This window comes from Musca vetustissima, unplaced genomic scaffold (assembly GCF_032173495.1).
Source record: "Musca vetustissima isolate MV318-11 ecotype Yass unplaced genomic scaffold, APGP_CSIRO_Mvet_v1 utg17310, whole genome shotgun sequence".
In the NCBI taxonomy this organism is placed as follows: Eukaryota; Metazoa; Arthropoda; class Insecta; order Diptera; family Muscidae; genus Musca; species Musca vetustissima.
In genome coordinates, this window is record NW_026878136.1 from 1 (window position 1) to 13,478 (window position 13,478).

Genomic DNA, 13,478 nt, shown 5'->3' on the forward strand with positions numbered 1-13,478 from the left:
TGAAAGGCGGATCATCAATAGTGGGAAGTCTGACCTTCGACTAATATGTGGAATTATGGCCTTCTATAAGCTGGTCTACTATAGATAAAATGCTGGAAGCCTGGTCACCTGTAGATAGAGATCAAGTGTTATTTTGATGGAAAGGTAGCCTTTGCTAAATTAAAGGCTGAACATCTGTAGATGGAAGGCTGACCTCCTACAGTTGGAGGATTGACCTTCTCTACATGGAAAGGGGGAATTCTATAGATTGAATTATGGAGATTTAATTATAGAGAGCATGACTTTTATAGGTGTAGGGCTGTCCTTCTATAGAAGGAAAACTTAACTTCTTTGGATGGAAGTCTGGCCTTCTTTAGGTTGAATGATGGTTTTATATAGATTGACCTACTATAGGAGGCATGCAGGCCTAGATGGGATGTTAAAGATGAATAGTCAGCCTCCCGGTAAGCTGTAGGTGGAATGCTGGTCTTATACAGTTGAAAGCCTGATCTCCTATAGATAGACTAGATGAATGTCGGAAGGTTGTGGATGGAATGCAGATTTCTTACAATTGTAAGCATGACCTTCTATAGATGAAAGGCTGGTCTTCTATAGGTTAAAGACTGATAATCTTTTGATATATGACAAGCCTTTTATAGCCGGAATTCTAGTCTTTTAAAGACGGGAGGCTGGTAATTCGTAGGTGGAAAGCTGGCCTTCTATAGTTGATGGATATCCGTCCTCTTATAGATGATGATCTGGTCTTCTATGTTGGAAGGCCGCTATCCTACATGAAAATGGAATGGTGGCATAAAATAGACAGAATTTTTTGGGGTCACCGATTAAAATTTCGAGGTGGTGCAAAAGGAATTTCCAATTTAATATAACCTCTACCTTCCGTTTGGAAAAATAATGATCCATATTTTTTATATTTGTATATTATTTTCTTTCATTACAACTTTGTCTCAAAGACCAGGGACAATAAATCCGCCACCACATCCCCAAAGTATTATATTTTATCCTCCACAATAAAACCCATTATCTATGTACCCAACTCAGCCAACATGTCCCCAAAACTTCCTCACCTTACCTCTAACATCTATTCAAAAATATATATCCACGTGTTGGTGTATGCATGTGAGCATAGTTTTTCATATATTTCCCCCCACTAAAACTAATCCTCTAATGAGCCAACATAAAAAATGGCTTGGTCCACAATTTTAACACTCCCACTGCTTTTTTTCTACTTCCTCCTTTTTTATATTTCTTGTTCTCGCGGGATTGTAAAATTAAAGAAATGGGATTTTTTTCCATGTGGCGAATATGCATGGATGGGATACTAATGTGGTAATCTTGGCTAAGCCACCCACAAAATGGAGCAGGGCAAGAAACCAACGAAAAGAAGAAGAACAAGAAAAAGAGGACATTGTCATTTGATTAAATGTGAGAATGAGTAAAAGAGAATTGTGTGGTAGAGATTTTCGATTCAACTTCAATATCCAAGTGATGCTGTGTGTGCTAGTGAGGCTGTTTTGGAAAAGAGAACGGGGTTGCCATCACTCAAAATCTAGGAATGCACCTGAAATATAGAGGTGAACAAGAAGGAATTCCTGGGGACATTATATAGGCACACTCTATTCGCAGGATGGACACACAATATAGACAATTTGAACATTATCGTAATACCTTGGTACACATTATTCAAAAAGTGTTTTTTCTATGGGTGAAAGGGTTGCCTATTATAGAAAAAGGCTGGGCTTTTTTAAACGAAAAGTTGGCCTTCCGGAGATAGGGGTCAAAGATAATAGGGAGGCTGGTCATCTGTACGTGGAAAGCTGATCTTATATAGATGAATGACTGACCTCTTATAGGGAGACTAGATATATGTCGGATATTCTATAGATGAAGGGCAGACTTTTTACATGGAGATGTAAAGCTTGCATATTTTTGAGAAGGAGTCTGCCAAAGTGAGTCTGACAGTAAATGGCGACAAGACCAAGCGTAAGACGTCCAGTAGACTCGGACCAACTGTGGAACTTGAGAACTACAGCTTCGATATATCAGTGACATCAGTGTTGGCCAACAGATGCTACTATGGTCTGAGTAAGCAATTCAAGAGCAAGCCCTCTCGCCAGACCAAACTCACTCTCTACAAGACACTGATACTACCCGTGCTGGTATATGGATCTGAAGCATGGGTACTTGCACAAGCAGATGAGGCAGCTCATGCAGTGTTAGATAAGACGTATCGAGCTGCAGTGACTAATGTGGCTAGCCATATAAAAGCGAGTCTACGAGTCCATTCGATGGAAAGATCAAGTAGAGGATGACATATCAAAGCATGGTCTTTTACATTGGACAAACTGCGCACAAGATCACCACACCTGGAAATTTTTTTATGTTCGCCTTATGGAACAAACAATCCACCATTTAAAGGTCCCGAAGGAATTAAAGAAAACACTACATATAGTGGAGAATATAAAAAGTTCGAACTTATCGATGTTTAGTTGTGTTTTATTTTTTAATTTATTTATTTATTTTTTATTGGTTTTGAGGTCTATCAGATCCGAATCTTCCTATTGAACATGTTTGATATTGGTCCACTTTTTACGGTATCTCCCAAACTTTGATATCTTGGGGAGTATGGACACGTTTTTTTTTAGACTAGATTAGGCTATAATTTGGTATTTTCTATAATTTTTGGTATTTCAAAATTATCAACATTGGTCCACATTTTACGATAGCCCCCATATAATGATAACTCCCAAATTTCGGTATTTTGAAGAGTATGGATACATTTTTAATAATAACTTTCTTAATTTCTTCCTCTTCCAGTATATAATTCAAAATTTCCCTTCCATTGTTCTTAAAGAAAATATGTTTATACAGTACAAGCTACACATTGGGCGCCATTTTCCATTCGTATAATAATTTTGTTCCTTATTATCAATCACATTTTATTTTTATATTGTCTATCACCCAGGGTTTTTTCACAAAAAAAAAAAAAATAGTAGAAATATGAAAATACTGCTTAAACCGCACGTTGGGCGCCATTTAATAATGTGACGATCTTAATGTAATAATCCATACTTTATGATCATCAACAATTCCTTTTAATATTGTCTATCATTCGGGCTCAATTTTTTCAAAAAAGTATTTTAAGTTACCTCGAAACTGTTTAAGCCACTCATTGGGTGCCATTTTCCAATCGTAGAGCAATCCTCAATTTATGGGCTTATTATTTTCATAAATTAACATTTACCATTCCTATGATGGATTTACTAAGAAATTATTTTTTTTATATTTTCAATACCTCACAACATTTGTATGTTCTATGATGCATTATGATTAAACTGTTTACATACATACGTTGGACGCCATTTTCGATTTGTATAACAATCACTTTCATAGCATAAACACACAAACAATTGTTATTATTAGCGTCAATTCAAAGTACAGGTCTTGGAAGTGATATTGCATTGGGTAGTTTCCTCGTTGGGCGCCAATTTTTAAATCCATTTTTTCTTTTCATACAAATGACCTACATTAGAATATCATTTGAATATATTATTATCTGCCTAGTATAAAATTTCGGATTCAATTTCGTAGTCTTAAACACTATTTCAATAAGTATTTTCCTCCTTGGACACCATTTTTCCTTATTGGGCGCCATTTTTCTATTCGTATAAAAATCCCATTCATAATATCAACAATTATTCCTAGTAATATTGTCAATCCCTCTGCCTCGTATAAAAGATCAGCATCATTGTCGAAGCCTTATAAAATAGATTGTTATGAGTAATATCCTCCTTGGGCGCCACTTTATGTTAACCAAGAATCACTCAAATATTGTTAACAATTCCTTCTTTTAGGCCACTGAAAAATAAATTCCTTTAACATTTTCAAAAAAATCGATCTTTTTAGACTTCCATATTAGAAAGATGGTAATTTCCACATTGGGCGCCACTGTCTATTATTTTAATAATAATTTACTCAAGTATAAATTAAATTTTCATAATTTTGGTAATTCTTCATCTGAACTGAATTCAAATAGGGTAGCAAATCTTTCTACCAAAAATATCAATAATTATCCACATTTTACGATACGATATTTGGCTTTTTCGCATAAATAACGTCCCTTTTTACTTCATTTTTGGCCATTATTTAATTTATTGGAATCGCCAATTGGCAACTCTGCCTCATATAAAAACACAAGAGATGAGCACAACAGCAGCACCATTAACCAGAGAGATGAGATATTTATAGAGAAAGGAGTTTGAAGAGAGAGTGTGAGAGCAGTACAATCAAATATGATTTTAAGGTGGGGGAGTTTTACAACAACAAAACAAACCCATAATGGAGCATACACACAGAGCCATTCACATCCAACAACAAAAACAACATTTCGGAAAAAAGGGTCAATACGGATTACATTATGAAAAAACCCAACAACATAACCCAATGAGATTTTCCATCATCTCTAGGCTTAAATACGACTACTACGATTGCCAATGGCGGGTTTTGGCTGGCTCTGCTCTGTCTGTCTGTCAGCCTGAGTGATATACCAGAAATTATGATGCATGAATGATTAAAAATATCAAATTGCTAAGGGGGGATGGGGTGGAGAATAAATATAACTTTTGATGTGGGAGTGTGAGAAGGAAGAAAATTAAAGAAAAAAGTGACTACTTACCCAAAATAATATATTAAAAAGGACCATTAAAAATTTCACACATGAACAGCAACCGTTGAGACCCATTTTTGGTAATGTGATGCTATGACTACTGGGCAACTAATACGATGTAAGAAGATGGGGAGCAGAGAAGAGATACAGCAGCTTCCGTTTTGCAGTTAAAGTTGGTTGTTTTTTATTTATTTTTATATTCTAATTTTTATTACCACTTTTTATTAAAATTAACTATTTTATTTAAAAGAAAAATAAAATTTAATATTTTTTTTAATAAAAACACATAAACACTTTATTTTTTCGTAAAAGAAACTATTAAAAATCACAAAATTAAAGTTATAACTTGAATGGTAGATACGAAGGCAGAGACGTTGACGTCAACGTTGGCAGAATAAACTCTGTGCGTTCGTTAGTTGTCTATTAGAGGCAGCCCATTCAAAGACACACGCACACAGCCCACAGGCAATTTTCCAACAAACAGGCACGCACAAACACACACACACACTGCATAAACACAACGCAAAAATTGTTGTATGCAGCCAACAAGAAAAACAGCAACAACAACACCAATAACTTCAAAAAACTTCACTTTTCAATAAAACCGTTTTCCCCCTCCCCCTTAACAGAGAGTTTTCCCCAGCAACCATCATAATCATGCACGTCCATCAACACATTACACATCTGTTTAACATACGAGTGCGTATACAGTTGTTGTTATTGTTTTCGCTACCTCCTTCGTCGTCGTTGTTGTTGTTATTCTAATAATTATGATTGTTATTACTTTGTTATTGTTTGCTGCACTTTGTTTTTGTTTGCCAAATGCACTCTCACTTCTCCCTAAAGAGTGTGACAGAGAGAGAGAGAGAAGGAGAGATGCAATGGATGTTGTTATTTGATTTCCTGCAGTAGTAGTGTAGTGTAGCAGTTGTTTTTGTTGTTGTTCTTACTGTTTTGCCTGTTTAGCTGTATGTGTGGTGTGTTGTTGTTGCTGTTAGTGCATGGGTATTTTGATAAACTCCTATTCCTGGCACTGTTTTGTTTGAAATTTGCCTGTCGCTCTGCTGCTGCTGCTTCTTCCTTTGACCTCTTTTAATAATGAGCAAAAATAGAAGAAGAAGAAATATACTGTGTTTTTTTCGTTTCCTTTTTGCAAGCACACACACGAATGCACATACACACACTGACTTTATTTATTTTCTGCAAAGTCCTTTAAAGTAGATCTCCACACACACTCACGTAAATATTTAAATAAAACACTTGATTACTTTTTTATTTATTTCTTTTTGTTTCATTCACCAAACACCCGCAATAACATCCTCACTTATTTTGCTATTATTTTTATTTCATATATTTTTTTGCTATTTAATTTCTTTGTTTTTGTTGTATCTTATCGAACCGTCCGTTGTCGTTCAGTCGTTCTGTATACTTTGTTATTTTTTGCCTTATTTTCAAAATCTATCCGTTCAGTTCGTTCTCTCGTTTCTATCTGAAGATGGTTTTTCGATTCATGCTGAATTCAACTGATGGATTTTTTTTCTGTTGACGGTGGTGTTATCGTTTCTTTTGAGCAGATGTAGGGTGATAAAGATCGATTTTTGGACTAATCGATTGAGGGGTAGAAATTAAGTTGATGGAAAATCGCAAATTTAATTTAAAGGGTAATTAATAAAAATTATTCAGAAAAAAACTCATTTTGACATTTATAAAAAGAAGAACAATGTATTTCAAAAAATATGTGAATACAACATTTATTTTAATATTTTAGACCTGTTTCTGTACTCAAAAGTGGTAAAACTTTTAAAATTTTGGTCTGTTCTCTTACTCAAAATAAGGTATAACTTTTCAAATTAATTATTATAATATCGAATACAAATTCGAACTCTGCAGGTTAGGAATTAGTATACTGAAAATCTAGATACTTCTGTGATTGTTTGTACCCTTGGAGATTGGAATAATTTTTCGATTTAGTTTTTAATTTGAAATCGTATTTTGCAGCAATGTTAAATTCAACCGAAATGTATTGTGTTATCGTTATGTTATCGATTACGATTATTATCAATATAATGTTAATGGTTTACAACAGATGTCGTTCTTCTGAACTTAGAACAGAGATGCCATTCTTATGTTCTTTGTCTTTACTACAAGATTTTTTTTAAATAATCAATAGTATAAAAATATTAAAGTATAGATTTGAAATTTTGCACATGCATTACTACCACTCCTAAGATGATTGGTGTTAAAATCAGAATATATCGGTACACATTGGTGTAGCCCCCATATAACGCATTTTCCAACCATTCTGCATTTCAGGTTAATAGAGGGTAATATACACCTATGAAGAATAATTTAAAAATATAGATTAATCTTTTCACATAAATCCCATATATACATGCAGCCCCTATGTAAACAAATTAAAAAATAAATTCTATATAGACATAGCTTCCATAAAAATATTCCATCCCATTTTTGCGGAAAATTTACCACACTTCCCAAAACCATTGGCAATAATTTGGCATTAGAGGTTCTACGAGAGAAAATTTTGTCTTTTCTGAAAAGCTTACATATAGGCCCAAATTGTATCTATAAATAAGATTTCGCCGCATTTGGGTTCTCGTAAGGAGAAGCACCCATAAAAAGGATCCCTCAACATTATCGGTAACGCATATTCCAAATCTAGAAATTGGAAATTGTCATTACAAGTTCTACGAGAGTGAAAATAAACTTTTCAAGGGGACCTCCCCATTCATGGTTTCGAAAAATCGAAATCGACGGCAAGGGCGTTTCTCAAACTTTAAACGTGTTTTTTCGAAGCAGTATTTTTACGATTAGCAGGCACGATAATTCAAAAACTAGTAATCCAATGTGGCGTAGGGGATGATAGATACCAAGCAACGGCTCTGATTGGCTTTAACATGGCGAAGTCCAGGCTTATCTTGGTCCCTCTTTCATCTCAATTGTGGACACTGACCTCCCCGCGGTGCCACCTGGGGAGCTATTCTCATCACCCGATGAAATAGTGAGCTAATATGTGCCGCGAGTTCACCCATAAGAACTATAAAAAAATGGGTTGAGGCGTCGGGTTAGTTGCCCACCCTCGGAAAACCCAACCTACTATGAAAAAGCAAAGAAAAAGAAAACCAAACCCCCCTAATGTTGACGACCCCCGCAAACGTATAAAGGACCACGATCTGCGAATCTGCACTTGGAATGTGCGCACGTTGTACAGAACAGGGGCAGTGTTCGCTTTGGCGGATATACTCAAGAAGTACAAAGCCGATATTATTGCCTTACAGGAAATGCGATGGAAAGGGACAGGCGTAAGTAAATCAGACGATTACGCCCTGTATTATAGCTGCCATGAAACGAGACATGAATTTGGCTGCGGATTTATGGTTAACAGGAGAATAAAAGACCTTGTCTCCAGATTCACTCCAGTAGATGAGCGAATTGCTATAATCCGTATAAAAGCGAAGTTCTTTTACATCAGTCTAATTTGCGCCCATGCTCCGACCGAAGATAAAGACGAACAGACCAAAGACATATTTTACGAGCGCCTAGAAACAGCATATGACCGTTGCCCTGGCCATGACATTAAAATTCTGCTAGGAGATTTTAATGCAAAAATCGGAAGGGAAAATATCTTTGGCCCCACCGTCGGTAAATTCAGCCTTCATGAAGAAACATCCGACAACGGCATGAGGTTGATTGACTTCGCGGCAGCAAAAAACATGGTAGTTAGCAGCACCAGATTCAAGCATCTCGATATACACAAGGCCACCTGGATTTCTCCTGATCAAGTAACGAGAAATCAAATTGATCATGTTGTGATAGACGGAAGGCATTCATCCAGTGTTTTAGACGTCCGATCGATCCGAGGAGCGAATATCGATTCGGACCATTACCTTGTGGCAGCCAAGGTACGCACCCGTCTTAATGTTGCAGCAAAGGTGCGATCTAATACAACACGGAAACTCGACGTCGAAAAGCTGCAAACACAACAGGTAGCCGAGGCCTACTCCGCTCAACTTACCCATCTGCTTGAAGAAAGCACTTCTTGTCCCGATAATAGTATAGAAGCACAATGGCAAAGAATTGCCCACTCCCTACAAACTGCAGCAAAAAGAACAATTGGGTACCAAAAACCACCACCAAGAAACCCATGGTACGATCAGGAGTGTCGTAATGCTACTGATGTGAAAAACGCAGCGTATAGGGCAACCCTGCAGACAGTAGCAACACGTAACGTGGTGGAGAATTATCGGGAGAAAAGGAGAGAGGAGAAACGTATTTTCAGAAAAAAGAAGAAAGAACAAGAAAAACGTGAGCGTGAGCAAATCGAGATGTACAGGAGTCAGAATGAAGTCCGGAAATTTTACCAACGAGTAAAACACCAAACCGAAGGCTTTGGTGCAGGCACATCCTCCTGTAGAGATGAAGAAGGAAACCTGGTGACAGATACAGACAGCGTGTTGAGAATCTGGAAGGAGCATTTCGAAAAGCTACTTGTATCAAATAGTGGCGATGAAGCAGATACCCCAGAACCAATAAGAGATGATGGTATAGAGTGTATACCACCTAGCCAAGATGAGGTCATAAAAGCAATTAATCGGCTCAAGAACAACAAAGCAGCAGGAGCCGATGGGTTACCAGCCGAACTATTCAAGACTGGTGGCCAGATGCTGGTCAGGAGCATGCACCAGCTGATTAACACAATTTGGCTAGATGAATGCATGCCCAATGATTGGAACCTCAGCATCCTGTGTCCCGTGCACAAAAAAGGAGACAAGACGATATGTGCCAACTATAGAGGAATAAGTCTCCTTCCCATCGCATATAAAGTGCTATCCAGTGTGCTGTGTGAAAGATTGAAGCCAATGGTCAATGACATCATCGGACCATACCAATGCGGCTTCAGACCTGGCAAATCCACCATTGACCAGATTTTCACTCTGCGCCAAATCCTGGAAAAGACCCACGAAAAACACATCGACACATACCACCTATTTGTCGACTATAAAGCCGCTTTCGACAGCCCTATCCGTTCAGAGGTGTTCAAAGCCATGTCTGCGTTCGGCATTCCTGCAAAATTAATACGGCTATGCAGGATAACATTAAGTGGCACAAGGTCAGCCGTTAAAGTAGGAAAGGACCTATCGGAGCCCTTCAATACCGAACGAGGATTCAGACAAGGTGACAGTTTGTCGTGTGATCTTTTTAACATCCTACTGGAAAAGGTCATACGAGACGCAAAGGTGAACAGAAATGGCACTCTGTACACCAAACAACACCAGTTACTCGCCTACGCCGATGACATCGATATAATGGGTCGAACATTGCGAGCGGTAACAGCCACCTTTGAACAAATTGAAAAGGAGTCTGCCAAAGTGGGTCTGGCAGTAAACGGCGAGAAGACCAAGCTGATGGTATCAACGCGCAAGGCGTCCAGTAGACTCGGACCAACTGTGGAACTTGAGAACTACAGCTTCGAGGTAGTTAAAGACTTTATATACCTTGGTACCGCCATAAATAAAACGAATGACATCAGTTTTGAAATTCGGAGAAGGATTGTGATGGCCAACAGATGCTACTATGGTCTAAGTAAGCAGTTTAGAAACAAGGCCACCTCTCGCCAGACCAAACTCACACTTTACAAGACGCTGATACTACCCGTGCTATTATATGGATCAGAAGCATGGGTACTTGCGCAAGCAGATGAGGCAGCTCTTGGGGTGTTTGAGAGAAAAATTCTCCGAAAGATCTACGGGCCAATCTGCGTCGACGGTGAATATCGGCGTCGAATGAACCACGAGCTTTACAATTTATACGCGGACATCGACATAGTCAGTCGTATTGAGCTGCAGCGACTACGGTGGCTAGGCCATGTTGTGCGGATGAATGAAGATGCCCCAGCTCAAAAGGCATATAAAAATGAGCCTACTGATGGTTCACGAAGAAGGGGAAGGCCACGTATTAGATGGAAAGACCAAGTAGAAAACAACATCTTAGAACGTGGTCTTCCAAATTGGTGGACTTGCGCACAAGACCGACGCGCTTGGAAATCTTTTTTAAGCTCGGCTTATGGAACAACCGTTCTGTAACAAGCCAGCTAAGTAAGTAGTAAGTAATCCAATGTGTGTCATTTCGCAAATTTTCGAGCGAAGTCAATAATCCTAATTGAAACCAGGGTAGCCTTTCTAATTGCATTGGAATTTTGAGAATCAGAAGTTCCAGTGATCGGCAATCACGTCTGTTGTCGAAAAGAAGGACTTTTTTCAATTACATTTCTTAACTTATTTTCTTCTTTAAAACTCCTTGTACATTAGAACTTTTTACCGGGTTAACCTACTTTATGAGGATTTATTTGACATATATGCAAAGGAAATGACAATTGAAACCCACTGGGTTAACTAAATTTGGTTCAATATAAACGTAGTATAAGTCTCCATATGCATGTATACAAAGTTACAATTCTTAAAACAATGTATGCTCATTTTCCAGCCATTTGTAACTTGTCAAAATTTGAAATCGAAAATCGGTGGGGTCCCCTTAAAAAATTTTTCGATACAGGTGCATGTTTTGATATATCCTCCATGTACAGGTCCCAGCCACATTTGGCATGTTAGAAGTTTTGTCGAATCTTCGGTGGGGACATTCGACAAAACTTTTATTTTGGCATTCCGCGTTCTCGTATGGTGATAAGCATCTTTGCAACATAGGTCTTTGTCGTACAATAGACCTTCAGTGTCTGGTTGCTTAAATGCCGACTTATGAAATATGTGCATGCTTGTGAAACTATAGAGGAAGAAAGAAATACTAGCTTTTAAAGCTTTAATACACGATACAGACATATGGTCTGTGCTCGTACTCAAAAGAATCCCGTTTTGAATATTCAAGATTTTATGGTAAAAAGATCTGGGGCCACATATGACAGTTCGATAGATTTTTTGTAAAATATTCAGGAAAACGTTCTTAGGTGCTCAACGAGTTGATATAACCCCTAAAGTCCAATAAGTAAGAAAAACAGTGCCAACTATCGTGAAAATAATACATTTCATTTTTAGGTCGGTTCGGGTTATGGTCTGAGCTAAATGCTCACTGATTTAGCACATGTATGGATAAGTTTACACCGAACTTGTGTCACGGAAGTCGTCATTTATTTGAAATACAATCGAAATCGCTTATAACGACCAGCGAAATAGGTCGCTATAAGCAATATTTACCACATAAGCAATCAAAGACATACAAGTATAAAGATACGACAATTGATACGTAAACAATTTCCAACAGATGGATTTTTCCTCTGTTGTTACGATATCATAACGACAGAGAGATCAATATTAAACGTTTTAAGTGCTATTTTATACACACATTATCGCGTTTTGGCATTTTTATTCTTAATAAGCCTCTAACAATCAGGCATAATTCCGCCTCGATATTTTTTTATAAACTATTTTGTCAAAATGCATTTTGTGGAGTCTTTACGGTTTCTATGCCTTTGAAGCAATATCAAATAGAGGGCACAACTTTTCTCGACACTTTTGGATAGAGTCGTTATAACCGATATGTCGTTATAAACACAATGGCAACATAAACAACAATTAAAAGGTGATTTATTATAAAATATGTTTACGAAAGTGTGTCATTAATTTGAAAATGACAAACAGAGATTTTCCGTCAAATACATACATGCGTAGGAAATTTATCATTATGTTTCGACCTAGGCTTATATAACAGGACAACCAGTAATGAATCCATGGTATAATAATATAAGGTAACAGTAGGTGTTGTTGTACAATAAACGATACAACAACCACATGGAAAATTGTTGTTGTGAGTTATATTAGTGTCAACGTCATTTGACAGATAAATGTAAACAAACAAACAAATTATATTTATTTTGAAAATGAAATATTTTCGAATCCTCAAAATAAAATTTGAAAAACATGAATGAAAATCTATCAAATTTATATTTCTATCGCTTCCACATCTTTCCTATAATTGAGCCATTGCCACTTATATGTGTAACACATATGAAAATGAAGGGAATTGCGAGTTATTCCGTGAAGAACGATTTGCTTCCTCAAACTTTCCCAGCAGGCATATTGAATAAATTGAATACGGGAGCACATTTAATAAAGAACAATTTCAAATTGTATGCGTTCCCAATTTTCCTGCTGGGTGATTTTTAAAAACATAATTTATCAAATTCATATTGACACTAGTATTACGTTGGAATCAAATCAGCTGGGATTTGCTGTTACCTTTTATAATTGTACCATGTAATGAATCGATTTGGCCACTGTTGATAACATCTGGCCTTACTGTTCGACTTTACAAATAGGACATGGTTTTGACCTTATACATTGGCCACGATTTGTACATATTTGGACTGTTCCCGTACTGCAAGGATCTACTATTTTTACTACGATAACTATTTTTAAGTTATGATATCAAAAAAATAGTAAAAATTTGTGGTTTATTGCATTACTGGAACAGTCCAATTGATTCCCTTTAAAATTGATTCCTTAAAATACATACATTACTATTCACTGCGAAATAATAACGCCAGCATTCTTATTAGAATAATTCTTTATAAACAGTCAGAACTCGACATAGAGATCCCTAATAAGATTATTGTATTATTGTTTTTATTTAATTTTCTTTTTATACTCTTTAATGGCGTTTCTCTATGATTTATAACCGTCTATATATTTTGAAATTATAGCCGCATTAAACTACATTTTTTGTTTACTTTTCAAATTTAAATTGTAACCGTTTAATAAAATGAATGCACAAGGAAGATAATGCAAAT